Source organism: Ailuropoda melanoleuca, chromosome 5, assembly GCF_002007445.2.
Source record: "Ailuropoda melanoleuca isolate Jingjing chromosome 5, ASM200744v2, whole genome shotgun sequence".
Taxonomy (NCBI): Eukaryota; Metazoa; Chordata; class Mammalia; order Carnivora; family Ursidae; genus Ailuropoda; species Ailuropoda melanoleuca.
In genome coordinates, this window is record NC_048222.1 from 11,300,524 (window position 1) to 11,319,429 (window position 18,906).

At 48.6% G+C, this 18,906-nt stretch overlaps 1 protein-coding gene across 4 annotated transcripts in view; it reads right to left on the reverse strand.

Moving 5' to 3' along the window:
* JARID2 (jumonji and AT-rich interaction domain containing 2) overlaps positions 1-18,906 on the reverse strand; it is a 171,548-nt gene that overhangs the window by 79,167 nt on the left and 73,475 nt on the right. The window contains exon 1 of one of the 4 annotated variants that reach the window (XM_034660298.1): positions 8,251-8,271. The exons of the other annotated variants lie outside the window; for them this stretch is intronic. The gene's annotated coding sequence lies outside the window, so the exon portion shown is untranslated. Of the gene's footprint in view, positions 1-8,250; positions 8,272-18,906 lie in introns of those variants that run through there. 4 annotated transcript variants of the gene reach the window in all.

Here is an 18,906-nt window from a genome sequence, read left to right on the forward strand (position 1 = left end):
ACATGTCAGGCTGGGAAGCAGAAACATCTTTCCAAATGTCATCTGCTGACTCACACCAAACCAAGGGGACTCTTAAGCCAGAAAAGTAAAGGGGAATGAGGCAGGGAGAGGTGCCCTCATCACATCTTACAACTGAACTCACGATATTTTATCTCATTACAGTGTCAATAACCATCCTCGACCTCAGGTAAGGTACGGCTCTCCAGTATGAAAGTCCTCCTCCCAGTTCCTCCCCACCAGCAGGCCCAGTCTGCTTCTGCAGGTATGAGCCCCGGGACCTTTACCTGATGCCATGAATGCACCAAGTGGAAAGAATCCACAGCAAACGACAAGCAGACAGTGAACATCTGTGGAACGTACACGCCCACCATAACCATGCGTGGCTAAAATGAACCCTCCGAAGGGTCTAGTGAGGAGGTCTTCTGACTAGCCCTCCCTTACAGCACAAAATGAAAGTTCCTCCTGAGAGAGGAATGTCATTTTGACCACAGGGGAGCTTGTCAAATATGTTTATCTCTCTCACAGCCATTTAACCAACAAACCCCTGCTGTTACTAAGATGAGTGACTTATCACTCTGTTTCCGAGATCTCCTATTTGTATTAGCCAGGATACTACAGAAATCGCTCTGAGCAAAGCCTGCAGTAGAAACTTCTGGCGGTGAGACTGGGAAAATGCAGAAATCCAAACAAGCCCCCACCCTCACCCGATGCTGTTAAGCCCACAGACTAGCCGACTTCCCTCTGAGCATCTCAACTCCCTGACAATTTCCGACCCCCATTTAGTTCCAGGAAACAAACAGAAGTCCAATCTGTTAGAGAAGACTCAAGATAAACACCCGAGCTGCATGCACCACACTCCAGCAACCCCCAAGGGCTGAAGGACTTCCTGTTCAATTAAGCCCTTCAGTAATCCCGAAGGCTTGAGCCCATTTTCCTTGTCTACAAACAGGAAGTGATCGAGCCTCGAGAGCTGTGACTTTCCCACAAAGAAGGCCGCAGCCACAGACGTGGCACTATGCTTCAATGCTGCCTGGTCCCACTCATTTTCCCCGTACGGCAGGACCAAGAGCAGAGAAAAGAGCGAAAGAATTGGGTGAGAATCCAAAAGCTCTACGTGATCCTAATAGAATGTGAAAACAANGGGGGGGGGGGGGGGGGGGGGGGGGGATAAATAGGGGAGAAGGGGAACCATCTCGCAACTGAAGCAAACCTCCCACAAGGGAGGTTCTCAATGTTTACAAGCCAGAAGATTAAACAGAAGTGACCAACCTCCAAAATCTTATTGTTTTAATCCAGTCTCAAGCCCGGCTTCCACACTAAGAGTAATTAATTTTTTCCTGGGTCCCTATAAGCACATCGCTTGCCCATGGCCCCATGTTCTCCCATCCCCCCACCCAACCAAAACCAGAACCAGCTATCTCAGTTGAGTGGGTGAAGCACTGATGTCAAGGGAACTTTCTTCACTGTTCTTTTTAAGCGATGCTGCACACCCCTCCCCAAGGCAGGCCGCCTCTGAAGGGAAAGGGGAGACCCAAGGGGCACTGTCAGGAAAGGAGGGGGCAGGCAGGGGCCACACGATGCGGGAGGGGGTAGGATAATGGCGGGGGGGGGGTGTGTGTCACATCTTCCCAAACGTTCAGAACACCGGTAGAGGCTGGCATCCTGGAAATCAGCGACATCCTCCTCGCCTCTGCAACGCACTGATGAACGAACGCAAGGACGTGCTGCTTCCTCACAGCTGGCTTCAGCAAAACGCTACGCCAGCAAACCGGGCAAAGAGAACCGTTCGTGAAGAGGCGGGTGGCAGCCACGGAGGGCCAGGGTGCAGACCCACTCGTGTTATAATGAGTCTCAAGTCCACCAGCCTAAACATGCCCTAACGGTCTCCCTTGGATCAAAGACGCATCCATCTTGAACTGTGTCAATACTCTGCCCAACACCACACTCCAGGCCAGCCGTCAGTCCTGGGAAGGGTGGCTGGGGCTCCACCTCCAGCAACCTGTCACTGAGCCTGGTCGGAGCACATTTCCAGCTGGGCACTTACGGCTTCCTGCCCCCCCCCACACCCCCCTCACAAAATCCCCTCGGAGAGCAGAGCTAACCTCACACCCAGAAAGGGCCCCAAGACCCTGGCCCTAACCGGTTCACTCACTTTCCCAATTTATTCTTTCAACCGTTCCCGTCCAAGTTTACCTCCGTCAGGTTGGCCTATTTTACACAAATCCGGGTATCTCAGATGTCACCTAGTACTTTCTGAAATGGACACTTGGTTGGAGATGTGGGGTACAGTAGTCTAACTTCACAGGGTTGTTTGCTTAAATAACTATTTTCTTTTTTGTCATACCATTTTAAAAAACAGAAACTGTGATACAAGTCAGTACTGCAAACAGTAAGGGGGGGCACATCACAGCGGCCGCTGATGCCACGGGGCAAGTCACACCTTCTTGCTCTCGGCTGCCATGGTCTCTCAGTTCCAGGATTATAAAGACAGCAACACACTTGAGCTAGGAATCACAAAACGAAACTTGACTCAGGGGCAAAACTGATAAGCAGTGAAACTGTAAATGAGCTCAGAAAGCTCAGATTATCCCTGCTCTGCTCGTGCGGTTTCTTCTTGGAGAAAGGAGAGGAGAAGGACAAGCCTGGGAACTAATGAGGCCAAGGGAGGACCCCCCACCACCACACAATGTAAGCACAAGTGCGTGTGCGTGTCTGAAAGGGGAACGGAGGCAAAGAGAGATTCCATGGAATGACGGAGCTGGACGGCAAGGAATGGACAAATGCCACCTTCTGGGTCTGAACACAAAGCCTCGGGTTTCGTCAAGTGCGGGCTCCTCTACCCACAGCGGGACAATATAAACCACGGCCTATGCTCCACCAGGGAGCCGGCTGGGACCCGGCACTTCGCCACTCCCTGCCAGCCCCTGCAACAGCTTCCCTCGGAGATAGAAATAGGTTTGGGAATGCACTCACTCACCACAAAAGAACTTTCCAGGAAGAAAGGTACAATGTATGCCTTCCTGGCCTCCTCTTCTCCAAGCCAACTCCAGACAAAGACAATCTCACACCCCTGGGCTTCCATGCTGATTAGCTCAACAATAAAACCATAAAACCATGCGGCTGGAGAGGAGGGGTGTGGCTGGGGGGGGGGGCACTCTGGCGCTGCTGGCCTGGACAAGTCCATCTAGAGCTCCACAGAGCCCAACCCTAAAGCCAGGCCTGAGGAAGAAAGCACCACACACCAGGGGAAGGCCATCCACCAGAGTCCCATTCTCCCGTGAGCTGAACTCCTTTCAAGCAAATGTGAACACCCAGAATATAAACATCAGACAGCAAAAACCGACGCTGAGAACAAGCGCTAAGTGCCGGCCAGACCATGGAGGAAAGAACCCTGTGCACTGGTGCTGGGAACTTACACGGGTGCAGCTGCTGTGAGAACACAAGCATCCTCAAAAAGTTAAAATGAGAACTCCCAGACCATCCAGCAATCCCCCTTCAGCCATAGAGTGAAGGAAATGGAAACACCACCTCAAAGACACACCTGCCATCCTGGGCTCACTGCAGCATTATTTACAATGAGAGCCGAGTGACGGAAATGAGCTACGAGTCCACAGAGGGGTGAATGCATAAAGAAAACGCAGTATACAAAATACACAGTGGAATATTATTCATCCCTAAAAAAGGAAGAAATCCTGCCACGTAGGACATGGATAATCATGTCCTAAGTGTAAGTCACAGAGAAAGAGTGACCTCACTTATATGTGGAATCTAAGAAAAACCAAAGTTCTAGAAACAGAGGAGAATGGTGGTTGTGTGTGTGCATGCGTGTACGTGTGAGAGAGAGAGAAAGAGAGAGGAGAGAGGGAGAGGGAGAGAGAGAGGGAGAGGGAGACAGGGAGTGTGTACAAGGTATAAACTTGCACTTGATGAGTGAGTTCTGGGGGTATAACGTACAGCATGGGGACTGTAGCTAATGCTGTATTGTATACTTAAAAGCCTCCGAGTGTGAATCTTAAAATCTTTCAGACAGACAGAGAGACAGACAGACACACCCCACACAAAGGGGACTATGTGAGGTGACGGGTGTGTTAACTAGCCTTATTATGGCAATCATTTCACCATATGTACGTACACCAAATCATCAGGTCATACACCTTAAACTTTACATGATGTTACAGGTCAATAACGCTGAAGCCGTGAGGGAGACACACATACGTGCCTACACTCGAATGTAACCCAACATCCAGGAAATCTAAAACCAGCCAGAATTAAAGATTCCACTTGGTGGTAACTAAAAGCATTTTCTATTAAAACAAGCGCAGGGCCGCCTGGGTGGCTGAGTCGGTTAAGAGTCGGACTCTTGCCTTCAGCTCAGGTCTTGATCTCAGTTGGGAGATCAAGCCCCAGGTTGCGCTTTGCTCTGGGCATGGAGTCAGCTTGGAATTCTCTCTCCTCTCCCTCTGCAACCCCCTCCTTGCTCGCTAAAATAAATCATCTTTAAAAATAACAACAACAAAAAACAAATCCCGATCTATTTGAAGTAAGAAGTAAAACTTTCATGAATTAAGACCAACCACAAGAATTCAAAGAAATGGGGCGCGTGGCTGGCTAAGTCTGTTGAGCGTCAGCCTTCGGCTCAGGTTGTGATCCCAGGGTCCTGGGAATGAGTCCTGCATCAGGCTCCCTGATCAATACAGTAGTCTGCTTCTCCCTCTCCCCCTGCCCCTCCCCCTCCTTGTGCTCTCCCTCTCAAATAAATAAAATCTTAATAAAAGAGAGAGAGAGAGAGAGAGAGAGAGAGAGAGAGAATTCAAAGAAATATCCCAGCAGAGGAAGACTCCTTCTAGGTCCTAGACAGAAAGAAAGCTGAAAAATTCTTTTCCACTGTTGACCATCTTCTCATACCTCCCCTCCCCCACTAGACAGGAGGGAAACAGTGGCTCAAAATAGCTATCTATCTGATGACCAGAGCAGCATTAAGCTACTACTGAATACTATTTGAGAACACACAATGACATTCTATCAAAACACTGCCATTAACAGCCCATGGAATTCACACAATGGAATTTTGAGTCACTTGGATAAATGAATGGGTTGGTTTCCTGTCATGGGACACGGGGGGGGNGGGGGGGGGGGGGGGGGGGGGGGGGTTAGCAACTGTTGCCATGGCAATGGTAAACCAATACATTCCCATCCACTCCAGACAGTGGTTCAAATAAACACAGATGAGAGCTGACCCTATTTGCCCTTGCAAGAATTTTGTGAAAATCTCTCTCCCCCCAGCATCTCCTTAAGGGAATGGGCTCCATCCCAATCTCTGTGCAACACTCTCTGGGAGGTACCACCACCCTTTAAAAACCCCATAAGCTAAAAATCCAACAAATTCCTTTTTAAAAGATAAGCCACTGAGAAAATGTTGATCAGTATACAGCATCGCCCTTCACAGCACACATGACTAGAAGCATGAATTCTACGCGCCCAGGGACAGCCAGGATGTTATTTAGTGTCCTCTCTCCTCTTCTTGGTCTAAAACGGAACTTGATTCGTAAAACACGGAGGCTGTGAAGCACACAGAGAAAGGTGGAGACAGACTTACGGAGGCGTGTGCTTTATGGGTAGAGTCCCCTGCTGGGTATAAATTAAATCTGGTGCAAGGTGAACCGTGTGAAGCCAGGGAAGGAATGAGAGGTACATTAGCACGTACGTACGTACATAGCCTCACCTCCATTCCACCTCCACCCCCTCTCCCGCACGCAAACACAAGCACATCCTGGAAAGGACTATGGGAAAGACTCTCAGGCCTGGAAGAATCCTAAAACCAGGGACATGATGGATATTGCACGGTCTGGCTATCAGCCCAAATGCAGTCCATGAATACGGAGTAGAAAGTGAAGAAGGCATAACTTGGCGTGTAGTATTGTATGCACGTTTTCTTCCCTATGGCCCAGAAATAGTGGAAAACACCCCCGACCCATACTGTGCCAGTGGTGTGGTGGGTTGTTGAGCGCGTCTGCCTGGCCAAAGGGAGCGTCACCTACTGTAACCTACAGCAGGCTGGGAATCACCTTATAGACAGGAAATTCAAACCAGATTACCACACTCCCTTGCCAAGGTAATCTAAGATTAAATCGCATTGTCTGCTTTGAGGAGCTGTTTGCAGCAGGAAAATCCTCTCGCTCTGATGGCATGTGTTTAGGTCCGGAATACAGCACACAAGTGACGATCTAAAGTGAAATTACACCCGAGAAAAGAAGTGAGGGGTGGGGAGGAGAAGACACGCAGCCAGTGACTGGTCTATAAATAATTTCAAATAAACCGCAAGGGAAGGAAAGACATTATTACTCTTGTGTTTCTGCACAAGACAGATGAACAAGCAGGAAGGAAACATTTGGGGACATATAAAGAAAAAGGTTTCAAAAAGGCATGTTCTCCAGTAGGCACGAGAAGATCTACAAAGGCCAACAAACCCTGACATCTATGAAGGAAGGAAGGAAGGAGGGCAGACATAGTTGAATTCATACCACACTTCACTCATGGGTCTGAGCAAGGGTTTGCACAAAGAACTCAAAACAGAGGACAACAAAATGATCACAGAGGGGCGCCTGGCTGGCTCAGTCGACAGCGCATGTGGCTCTTGATCTCAGGGGCATGAGTTCAAGCCCCATGGTGGGCACAGAGCCTATTTTAAAAATAAATAATTGGTTAAAAAAAAAAGACGATCACAGAGCGTACACCAAAGTGGGGGTGGGGGTGATCAACTGAATTCATTTACATTATTACCTAAAGAAGTCACAGAAACTATCCAGTAGAAATAAGAGAATATTCTGGTGAGATCAAGCATCTGGGGAGCAAAGCTTATCTACTTGATCTACTTGATCAAGGCCAACCGGCCCCACGAATTCTCAAGCACGGGACAGTCACTGTCCACGCACACAGAACGGAGAGGTCTATTTACCGGCAGACACTAATGCACCGCTGCTGTAAATCATACGTAGCCTTCAGTCCTTAGAGCAGTGGTTGCCCAAGGGTGAGCCTCCAACCCACAGTATCACAATCACTTGGAAATCTAGCAGAAATGCAAATTCTCAGGCTTCACTTCAGACCTAGTGAATCAGAAACTCTGGGGTGGGGCCCAGGAAGCTGCATTTGAGCAAGTACACCAGAGGCTTCTCCCACGTGCTGAGGCTGGAGAAGCACTAGCTTAGCGCTGTCTCTATCACATCTATCAGACAAGGGACCGGAGGCTCCGGCGTCAAGCAGCTTTCACGAGCGTACATGCAAAGCGACAATCTGTCTCCTTCCAAAGCCTGTGCTCTCTGTATTATACACACCACATTCTAGGGGCATTCCATCTCAAGCGCTGGCCAGGAGGGCTGGTTTAAGTGGTGAGGTACTGTCAAAGATCTCCTTTATATTTCAAGAAGAACAGACTCAGTCCAAAGTGATTTTAATTCTGGATTTGTCTCCCTTGTTTTTGGGTAAGTTCTACTCTCACAGGAAGCACCCTACAAGGGGCTGTATTATTCGGGCCTTATGTACTGTAGGTCCTAGTTTGCTTAGCAAAAATACGCGGGCACTGCTCGGCAGGGCCGGCCTGCTTACCTAAGCCAAGCGTACCTGTGAACGGTCGCCCTGTTGGCTCTATTCAGTAAGGGAAGTGGGTCCATTCCCGCTGGCGTGCCGCTGGTGGCCACTACTAGAATGGCATCTCAACATTCGCAGTTTCAATGTTCCCAGATGAAGAATTAACACACTGGAGAGCCACCCGCTTTAGAAAAATCCACCGTGTCACCATACAAACTGACATCTGTTAAGTATATTCATTTCATAAAGCTGCTCTTTGAAATAAGAAATGACAGTGACGGTCTTAAATCCTTCCTTGTATACCGATTTTTTTTTTTAAGTCGGAATTTAGAAGTATCTATCTGGGCAAATGGAGGAGACAGGCAAAAGATGGACCTTCGTGACTGAAGACCAGAGAGGCTGATGTCTGTCCTCCAATAGAAAAGTCTGTCCTGCTCAGCTGAGACTTAAGCCAAAAAATCTGAAGAACACGGAAACGCACTTGTTTACACCCAAGGCAGGGGAGCAGGGGCAGCAACCCAAAAGGTGGGGCACACAAGCCTCGTCCTTCCGGACCTCCCGGCAAGCAGGTCTGGGGCAGAAAGGGAAGGCTGTACCTGCCACACCCTCCCCNTTCCCTGCCCCCCCCCCCCCCCCCCCCCCGGCTTCCAACAGCCCCAAACTCACAGCCGGAGGTCATCTTTCAGGAGCCACACCGGTTCCGTTTGGCTGTATGGAAAAGATCAATATACATTTTGGTTCCTAAATCCTTCCAAACCATAGAAGCCCTTCTCCTCGTGAGGACTCACAGCACCCGCGTCCCCCTCTTACCCTTCGATTTCTCATCTCTGGAACAGGTGATCTCCCTTCCAGATGATCCAGAACGGCTCTGTTCATTCCAGCCTCACTCAAGGGGACTGGAGTATAGGGGAGACATGAGCAATGATGGCAGAGGCGGCTCAAATCCCCGCAACAGGGAAGAATGAAACACAAACTCCAGAAAGGCCAAGTGCCAGTCCACAGTCCACAATGGCATTTGCCGAAACAAGAAGCAGATGACGGCCCCGCGATGTACCAATGGCCTGCAGGCGTCACAGCGAGGCAAACATATTTCTTGGGGGCAGAGTAACAGGCTGAACAAATCTGTAACTTATGTTCCANCACGGCCCACCCCCACCCCCCAAAACCATGTTGGGCTGAATCGTGCTTATGGTTACTTGGAAGCATCCTCACTCATTCTCCTCAAAGTTTGCAAGGAGCTAAGGTGGGCTCTGGCCTGAAGAGAATGGTCCCGAGATAACCAGCTACTGGCTAGGTGGCCTTCCCTCAAGCTAATAACCAATAACCACCACATGGATTTATATCCTACTCCATCAGAGTCAATGCGAGCTTTGTGTATTTTTTTAATTACAGTTTCAGAGAACAATTTACTTGACTCAGTAAAGCACCTGGCCTATTATATGGTTATACATGCAACAGAACAGGACTTCCTACGAAAGAAGCAACATCTCCAACAGCCTCCATTCATCTCGCAATAGGTTTGAAAGCACACAGGAACATCGGGACAAAATCTCATTTTAAGAAGACCTGGCTTTTGTGTTCCTTTGTCACGTTTCTCATGCTTTCATTGTATATATGGCAGACAACAGCAAGTAATATTCCTGTTAATTCTACATAATTGACGCTGTCAAGTCATCCTGTGTGCTATTTAAACTTGAGATAAATTTTCTTCAAATACTGAATTCCAAGAACACAAAAAGCTAGGTCCTTCTACCTCTGGGGAAAAGCAGAATCTGTGAGCTTGAGATAACAGGAGAAAATGCCAGAGAGGGTTATCACCGTCATTATCAGAGAATATTTAATACTGTCACGGAATTAGATAACCAGGTTGAAGATTTAAAAAATTTTAAAGAGACTAGAAAACGTGTAGTCAACTTCAGGTTGGCACCACAGGGAGAACCACAGGGCTTTTGGGCAAGAAGGCATTTTCCGTTCTCTGGGCATCACAGATTAATCACGGTGGATGGAAATTCAGTGACCTGATATTGTATTAGTTTGAGGCCCCTGGAACCTGCTGTGAAAAGAGAAACTTCCTTATATCCTAAACCCATTTTTGGTCCCAGGGAGTACTTACAGAACCAAAGAGCTCTAAGAAGGATGGAGAAACAGGAAGGGGGAGGAGAGACGAGAAAATTCTATCGCTACCGAAAAAAACAGTTTGTTCTTTCCTAACCCTTTAAAGCAAAACAAGGAACTATGGGTAATACTTCAAACGCACACGACACGCAGACACACACAGGCACCTACCTCCCGGTACGATAAAGCAGAGGTGAGAGATCTGGACAATTCTCAACAGGAAAGCATGCTTCTCCAACGTAAGGATTCCTCCAGGAAGATTTCCTTTCCTGACACCTTATCTGGCTACTGGTAGAACTGGCTTATTACATTGACAGAAACATACAAATATTTATTGCACACTAGATACTCTGCCAGTCACTGGGGATACAAAGATAGACGAGGACGATCTCATCTGAGGGAGCTGAGGGCCACACACTTTTTAAAGCTTGAAGGACAAGTGAGCAGGATTAGACAGCAAAATCACCGGATTCCTTCCCCACAGTGACTATGCTGACCCTGTACCCATTCTCTGGAACAGTCTAAACTAAGCGGACAGATCTGTCAAGGTATTTTATAGGAGGATTACGCTCTTTAAAAGATTCTATCTTGTGCAAATCAAAGCAACGGAGCCTGAAGCAAGAGAGAAAATATTTTTGCCTGGTATTTACCTATTTCAAGGCGGGGGCCGGGGAACACACGGACCCACTTCTGAGTCGGATCTCTTCTCTACATTCTAACAGCAGAAGTGGACCAAAATCTCTCCTCTAACAAGTCATTCAGACTGCTGCCTAGCCTCCTAGCCTGTACTTGAGAATCTCTCTCGCCAACCCTCCACGCCTGGGCCCAGCTCTAAAAATGAGAGGGAAGGAGGGAAGGAGACGGGGGTCCCTGGTGCTCAAGGCAAGAACACTCTCTTCCCATCCAAGAGGCAACACTGTGCTGCTTTTAATGGAGCACCAAAAGCAGCCAAGGGAGGTACCAACATCAAGGAACATTCTGCATAAAAAGCCAGGTCCAACAACCTGCCCATAAGCACTCACGTGTGCACCACAAGGGGCGCTAATGGCTGTCACCCCCATCCCAGACGAGGTGCCTTCAAACCCCACACAACCAAAGCCAGTGCCTTGCAAGTAGGCCCTCCGGAACTCCTGTCTGCGTTCCCTCCCTCTCTCAGTTTCATCAAAGAAAACTCCCGAGCGCTGATGAGACCGTTTCCAGGAGAGTCAGAGTCTGCTCTGACGGTCAGGGACGGCTTACACTTGTCCTTTGGGGGTGCGGACAGGAAAGTGGGCAGAAGCACATTGCTCGGGCATTCGCATTCATATTTAAGAGACTGAGAAGAGCAGGGATGCAGGAAGAAGGCGAGAGCCGGGTCCCTGGTTTCCGTGGCAACCACAAGCATGCTAGACCAAAATTTGCATGTGAGGTGGCAGTGATATCCCTACAATCAGATCTCCGAGGTAACGGAAAAAGGAAATGGTCATAGCAGTCGTGAAACTGCCTAAGGTGAAGTTCACAGGCCAATTTTCCTGAAACAAGTAAAACGTGGCAAGAGGCCCATGTGCTTTCCCGGAACCGTAAGCAAATTTCAGGGGCAGCTGCCCATTCCCACAAGGGTCTAAAAATTTGCTCTCAGCAACGCCTGCTGGCCAGCCTGTAACCCCGTGGAGGACACATCTGCGCTGGGGAGCCCCTCGCTTCCCGCACCTTCCTTCCAGCCAAGACCCGCGTGCAAGGGCCTCAGAGGAGGAGGGGGGCGCCGGTCTACACAGAAGAACTGCAGATCTACGAAGACCTCTCCAGACAGAATCCTACACCTGGCAGAAACAATAACTTAAGAGGAGCCCGGTTTCACCGAGGAAAAGCTTAATACACAATTCTAGAAAAATACGCCTGAACGGTAAACGTAAACTGTACGAGAACAGAAAGACACATCTCTCCCTGCTTTATACTCCCAGGCAGCGCTCTGTCCTGTACATAGATCCGAGTGCCACCCCCACCCCAAATTATCCAGCCAGATACGTGGGGTTTTAATACACAATTAAAAATGGAAATTCCACACTGACTTCGAAACTCACGACGGGATGGAGCCAAAGTAAATGTATACTAAAAGCCTTCTGATCAAAACCAGAAACAGGACAGCTTTCAACTAGCACAGAGCCCACCCTCCACCCCGTTCCCCCCACGCACACTCCCTTTTAATTAGTCAAGGACCTCTTAAGTTTAAGTCAACTCTTCCTCTGGTAGTTTAAAAAAAAAAAGAAAGAAAAAGAAAGAAAGAAAGAAAAAGAAAGAAAGAAAGAAAAAGAAAGAAAAAAAGAAAGAAAGAAAGAAAGAAAGAAAGAAAGAAAGGAAGAAAAGAAAGAAAGAAAGAAAGAAAGAAAGAAAGAAAGAAAGAAAGAAAAAAAGAAAAGAAAAGAAAAGAAAAGAAAAGAAAAGAAAAGAAAAGAAAAGAAAAGAAAAGAAAAGAAAAGAAAAGAAAAGAAAAGAAAAGAAAAGAAAAGAAAAGAAAAGAAAAGGAAAGAAAGAAAGAAAGAAAGAAAGAAAAGAAAAGAAAAGAAAAGAAAAGAAAAGAAAAGAAATCAAGATCGAGGTCTTTCATTTACTAAGGTGAAGACAGGGAGGTTGTCCGTCCCCTCCCAGAATCGAAGGAAACTAATACTGTCAGTTCAACAAATAGATTCAGTGCCTATAAGCACATCTTGGCTGAGACAGACCTGGGGATTAAATGCTAAAGCTAAAAGCCAAATGGTAAAAGCATACCAGGCTCCTACCCAAGGCTGTGCTAGGTTACTTCATGTAATTCTAAGAGCCACCTGGGTCGCTGGTTAGTGCTAGCCTGCCCAGCTGGCCCGTCCACCTTGAAGCCCGCGCAGCTCCCAGCCCACAGCACCGTCTCTGCAGGCCCCCTGTCGGCAGGTCATTTCTGTGCCCGGGAGGGGGTGGTGTCAGGGTGTGGGGTGTGCCCTGCTCTCACAACAGGCAACTTCTTGAATCAACTACATGAATACCAGACCGATTCTAAGGCTTCTACTACAAGACAGAAATAGCTAGACTGGGACCAGAGAGCCTCCTGCCACCCCACCTCCAAATCAGCACATGTGCCTTCTCAAAACTGCCCTTTTGTGAGGCCAGTCAGATAAAGCACGGAAGTGCACAGGGCCTTCCAGAAGCAGCCTGCTATAAAGCCTTGAGGACCACTTCCTGTGCCAAGGCCCAGCCCCACCAAGGACAAGGAGAGGCTCAAGGCATGGAATGCTGGCTCTTTCTGCTCTGTGGGTCTCCTCCCGTGGCCAAGCAGCCTGGCACATGAAGCGTTTGCCAGGTTATTAATGTAGCTCCAACTGCATGCAGTGGCCAGGTCAATTGAGCCCTGGGCACTGGGCCAGTCTCTCTCTCTGCGTTACACCCACACAGGTCTGTAACGTGCTATCAGGAAGCTACCATGGGGCCTAGAACATAACCAAGTTCTCCAAAAAAGGAAAAACTCAGTGCACAGGTCACATTACTGACGATGCCCTGATGTCCCTAGACACGCCCTCGTCGACTCTTTGGCCTGTGTCCACGGATGTCACGTCTCCTACAGCACGCTCCACACTGCATCTGAGGTGATCGGCTACTGCTTCCTCTCCCTGGAGTGGAGGTCTCCTGCACCACCACATCGGGCTCAACGAATCCTCTTTCAGACTCGTCCCAGGACCCGGCAAACACCTCGAACCTTGAAGAATAAAATGGCACCCCTGGACACGGCTTCCTCGAGGGTCACACTCCTCGGAGACTTAAAACGGCATCACTTTGCCCAGAAGGCAGATTCCTCGGGCCGCTCAAAAAACTTCTGAAAACACACCTCGCTCCACCTCTCTCCATCAGCAATCCTCCACGGGGGCTCTTCACGAATTTACTCAAGGTGGAGAGAACCCACTTACTGAGTCCTGACCAGGGGCCAGGAGCTCCCTGTCTCTCATGCACACCGTGCTCGCTCCTCTGTGCCTCATCAGTAAAACGGGGATGAGGAAAGGCCTATCCCGCAGAGTCTGCTGTGGAGAATGAAACGGGCTCACGTATGTGAAGGATTCAGAGCAGTGCCCGGCACCCCGCTGTGTACATATACACACACTGTAAGCGTGTTAAGTGCTAGATTAAGTGTTCATCACGGCCGCCTTACAAAGGGGGTATTCTTCTGGGGGACTGACTCTCGCATGGAGAGCTAAGAGGAAAATTGGGATTCACACCCATCTATGGGATTCTAGAATCTCAACTTTGTCTTTCCTCCAATTTCTAACCAAGGGCCTCCTTAGAAGACTGAGCCAGGAAAACATGTTCTATTTTAAATCATCAAATTCTGAGGATCGTTCAGGGAGAATGGTCTCACCCTTAAGGCAAGGATATCACTTGCCTTAAGCTCGGGAGGCTACAAATAGACAAACAGACCACACACGCCTGGGGGCTGCAATCCAAGAGTCTGAAACACCTCATGGACCCCAAGGCCTGGGAAAGCAGTCCCAGGAAGGATGGCTTCACAGGATGTGGGAGACCCAGCCGTGGTCGGAGGCAGTTTTCTCCTCCTGGAAGGCCAGGTGACTCAGAGGGCCCACCCGAGTCCTGGTTCTGGGGACACACCTGCTAACCAGTGCCAGGTAGAGAAGTGAAGTCAGGAACGTGGGCTCAGAAGGTGAAGCGACATGTCCCAGCGACGTGGCCTAGAAAGAGGAGAGGAAGCGCATGGATGCCCTAGGAGAGGAAGGAGCGTGAAGCAGCAGAAAGGTGCTCCATGGGCAGGAGGTGCATTGAGGACACAGATAGGGACACGCACCCAAAGACAGGGAACCCCCAAAGGGATGGCAGCACCAAAAGAGAACACTACCCTCCACAGCTTCTTTCCCACCCCCTCTCTACCACTCCCTAGGACGACAGAAGCAACTGGAGCCAGCAGGAGTCAAGTGACAACCATGCCCCAGCTCCCGCATCCCAGGTATCCGATCCAGGATGAAACGCGGGCGCTCAGGGCAGCATGAAGTCAAGCACACAGAAGCACCGCCCAGCTCCTGTGTCCTGGCTGGAAGCTAACCAGAGCCTCTTCTTCAGCTAGACACACGGGGTGCAAGGAGGGAAGAACATCCCAAGGGAATCTGCAGTCGATTCTGCCATCTAAGCCAAACTCACCTACCCGTGCACGTTGCATGACGTTAACCCCCAAACAGCAGCCAAAGTTTGCTCAGTCTCCCGAGAGCCTCCTGTGCCATCTTGTCCCATGTTCTTGCACAAGGTCAAACCCCAACCTGACTTTAATGCTCTGGACTTCCTCCTAACAACCAAAACCACACCCCAAAACTCCACGGAGACCTCTGCTGTCTCTTCCCCCGACAGATGACTGGGCTACACCTCCGGAGAGGCAGCATCTGTACCGTAGACGCTATTCACGGACAGGCAGGCCGGCCCAGCGTGTGTGACGACGACAGGGATGGACCCAAGAAGCATCTATGGTGAGAGAGAAGGACACAAAAGATGGTCTTATAACCACCCTCCGCCTCGGGTCATGCCACCCAATAATCTGACAAGTCGTGAACATTCTAGGATAGGAAGGGGGAAGGGGGAATCCCATAAAGCTCCCATAAATAATGTCATGCACAAGGCCAGCCCGCCGTTATGTTTATTACGCAGTCTCCTTTGTTCTACAGATAGGGCCTGCAGCAAGGCTCTATCTCACGGGGTGGGGGGGGGGGGGGTGTACGACAGGAGGGAGGGGGTTTCTCTTTAATAGAGACCACTAGCACCATGCCTTAGGGAGGGCAGGGTTATCAGAGATCTGAACAGAAGCCCAGGGATTTGGCTGCAGGGGGAGAACGGAACCACAAGAACGTGGATGAGCGCCACGGGCTACATCCTGCAGTAAACAGAACGTGTGCATGCTTCAGCCAGCGAGAGTCTCGGGCACCATAAGAAATGGTCTCCTGGCTCTCTGCTACTCAACGTAAGACATCGGACCCTCGACTTCGCCTTGGTGACCCTTTTATCAGGGAAAATCTTAAGATCGAGGTGAAGGTATGAAGAGTGGACAGGTACAAACCTCCCCCCCAAACTTGAACTGTAAGAAAGGGGGAAGGTCATCCATAAGTAGACATCAGGAGGTGAGCCAGTGTTTCAACTCTTGCCCCCTTGGAGCCCACCAACTCCAGCCAACTAATGAAAAAGCACATAAAAGAGTATTATTCTCCCAGAGGAACACAGGCACAAACCATGAAAGTCACAAAGTAATCACAGATCTGTTTGGAACAGCTACCTGAAAGGAATAGTCAACTAGGTCCTAAAATGTTCTCCTATTCAGGACAGACCTCTCCCCGGTGCCCCTGTGCATGACCTCTAACCTCTAATACTGGAGGACCAGGGAGGATTTCAAAAGCAAAATGTGTTTTACTCAAGATAAGCTAAACCTACCTCACCCCTGCCACCTTTCTATTTACTGCTTGGTTTACAATGCAGAAAAAAAAAATTCATTTATTTCATTAAAGAAGGAATGCAAACACTTGGCCGAGAAGAGAACATCTACTAGGGTTCTGTGATCTGAGGGGCCACAAGGAGAGTGCATTGCACAAAGGTGCTCGGCCAAGGAGGCACGTGAGGCTGTGATCCAGCCAGGGCTCAGCTCACCAAGCCAGGTGCTGCTGGCCCAAAGAGAGTACCCTTCTGGAATTTGCCTGTCCCAGAGGGACCTGAAGAATCAGATCAACAGTTTATGCCCCCAAGAGAAGGGGACACGGTGTAGTGGAAAAGTCCAGGCATTACAGACATGAAGACTTGGATTCCAATCCTGACCTTGCTATTTTTGAGAAATGTGTCACTAGTCAAGTATTTTCAACATTTGTTGACTCGGCTACAAAGCAGGTGTGGGGCGCCTGGGTGGCTCAGTCGGTTGAGCATCAGACTCTTGGTTTCGGGTCAGGTCAAGATCTCAGGGTCATGAGATTGAGCCCTGTGTTGGGCTTCACCCGGAGTATGGGACTTGCTCGAAGAGCCTCTCCCTCCCTCCCTCTCTCTGCCCCTCCCCACCTGCTCGCTCATCCTCTCTAAAAAATAAAGTTAAAAAAAAAAACAAAACAAAACCATCCAAGTGTTTCCTTAGGATTAAGGTAAGATTTATTAGCACAATATGTTCTATTCACTAAGCAGTTCTGCCTCTTTTAGAAACAGACTTTCTGGAACTTCAAAGAAAAGTATTTCTAACAGTCACTCGCTTTCTTGTGGAGTGGGACTTTCTATTTATAGGTCAATTGCTTCTTTATTTTGAGATTCACTTACATTGTGTCAGGGCTTAGTTAGTCATTAAAGAAGAAAAAAAGTGAATTGCATAACAAAACTAAATGGGAAGGTTAGGGCAGGGGCTAAGATAAAGTGCAAACATGGTAGTTAGGATTCCTAGTGGTACCCTTCTCCTCCCTCTGATTCAACACTGAAAGAACAGAGGAATAGGGCCAAAATGGACTTCCTGCCTGAAAGAAACCAAAAATCCACACAAGACAACGGACATCACACCGCAAAGCGCTGTGATCCGAGAGATGGGAAAGGTTTGGACAGCTCACAACCATGAGAGAATTTCCAGGCCACAGCCCACGGAGGGGAAATTCAAGCAGGGTTTAGAGGAATCTAAATTAAGGAGAAGGAGCTGAGAGTATGCAGAGGCCAAGGTACTGAAGAACAGGATCTGTAAGGCAGGGTACTGGAAAGGGGAGGGCCACACAGAAAATTGTGGAACCTCCTCACATATTCACTGGGTACCAGCAGACACTGGGAGGAAAGTACAAGAAAGGACTGGAGGGAACAGTCCCTGAATCCCACACAGGGCCACGAACGGTGTCTGTATCTACCAAATGGTCAACACCCTAATTCACAGGGCAGCAAGGACTCATCCAGGTTTCGCCTGAGCGCTGGGAAAAACTTAACCCTACAGCAAACACTTCCCCGGCTCTACTGAACAAAGCTGCAAAGCCAACATCCAGAAGGACCCAACTGCTTCCTCCGAACTTCATTACATCTTAGAGCAATGCTTCTTAAGAACAGGGAGAGAAATACAAACATATCCAAACCCAAAGGAAAATGGACAAGGCCCGATGACCAATAAAAAATTATCAAGGCAAGCGAAAGGGCAAGAAAACAGGACCGCTAATGAGGAGGAACAGGAGTCAATCCAACACGGACCCATAAAGAACACAGGTGAAAGTGGCAGACAAGCGTACTAAAACCTCCATTATAACTGTATCAGAGCGAGCAAAGACCAGCCCGTCAGGAGAGGCACTGAAGATTACACAGACCAGGCTCTAATTCTAGAGATAAAGACAGCAATCTCCGAGGTTAAAAAATTAAAAAAAATAAATTTTAGAGACTACCTAAAATAAAACGGGGGCTGGGTGGGGGCGGGGAGGGGACTAGGATAAAACAAACAGCATCGAGGTGCTGTGGGTCAACGTCAAGCAGTCAGTTATATATGCAACTGAAATCCCTAAAGGGGAAAAGCAGTGTACACTAAAATTTGCAGAAATGTTGCCTCCAATTTTTCCAAAAATGATGAAATCTACAGAAGCAGCAGCTCAATGAACTGCCAACACGAGAAAAATAAACGACACCAAGGGACATGGTACCATTGATGAAAAGAGAATCTTAAAGTAGACTAGGGAAGGGGCGCCTGGGTGGCTCAGTCCATTGACTCTTGTGTTTTGGCTCAGGTAACGCTCTCAGGGTCCTGGGATGGGAGTGCTGCATCGAGCCCAGCAGCAGAGAGCCCAGCATCTGGGTCCGAGGTCAGCAGCAAGTCAGCTTCCCCTCTCCCTTTCTTCCTGCCCCTCTCCCCCACTATCTCTCACCNTCTCTCCCCCCCCCCAAAATAAATAAATCTTTAAAAAAAAAAAAAAAGTAGACTAAGGGAAGGGACACCTCTTAGGAGTTAAAAGAGTGACAGTAGACTTGCTGGAACTAATGCGAAGCAGGGGACGGCTGAGTGACGTGCCCGTCCCTACCACAGCATTTTAAAGACAGTGCCCTAAAATTCTATAATGAGCAAAAGGTCTTTTAAAAATCAAGGTAAATTTCTTACAAGTACATTCTGTCCTGCAGTTCCCACAAATACATATGTATTTTAAATGAGGGTGAAATAAAGACCTTCGCAGACATATAAAGCCAAAAGATTCATCTATCCCTACCAACCCTATAAATAGTATTTAAAAAAAAAAAAAA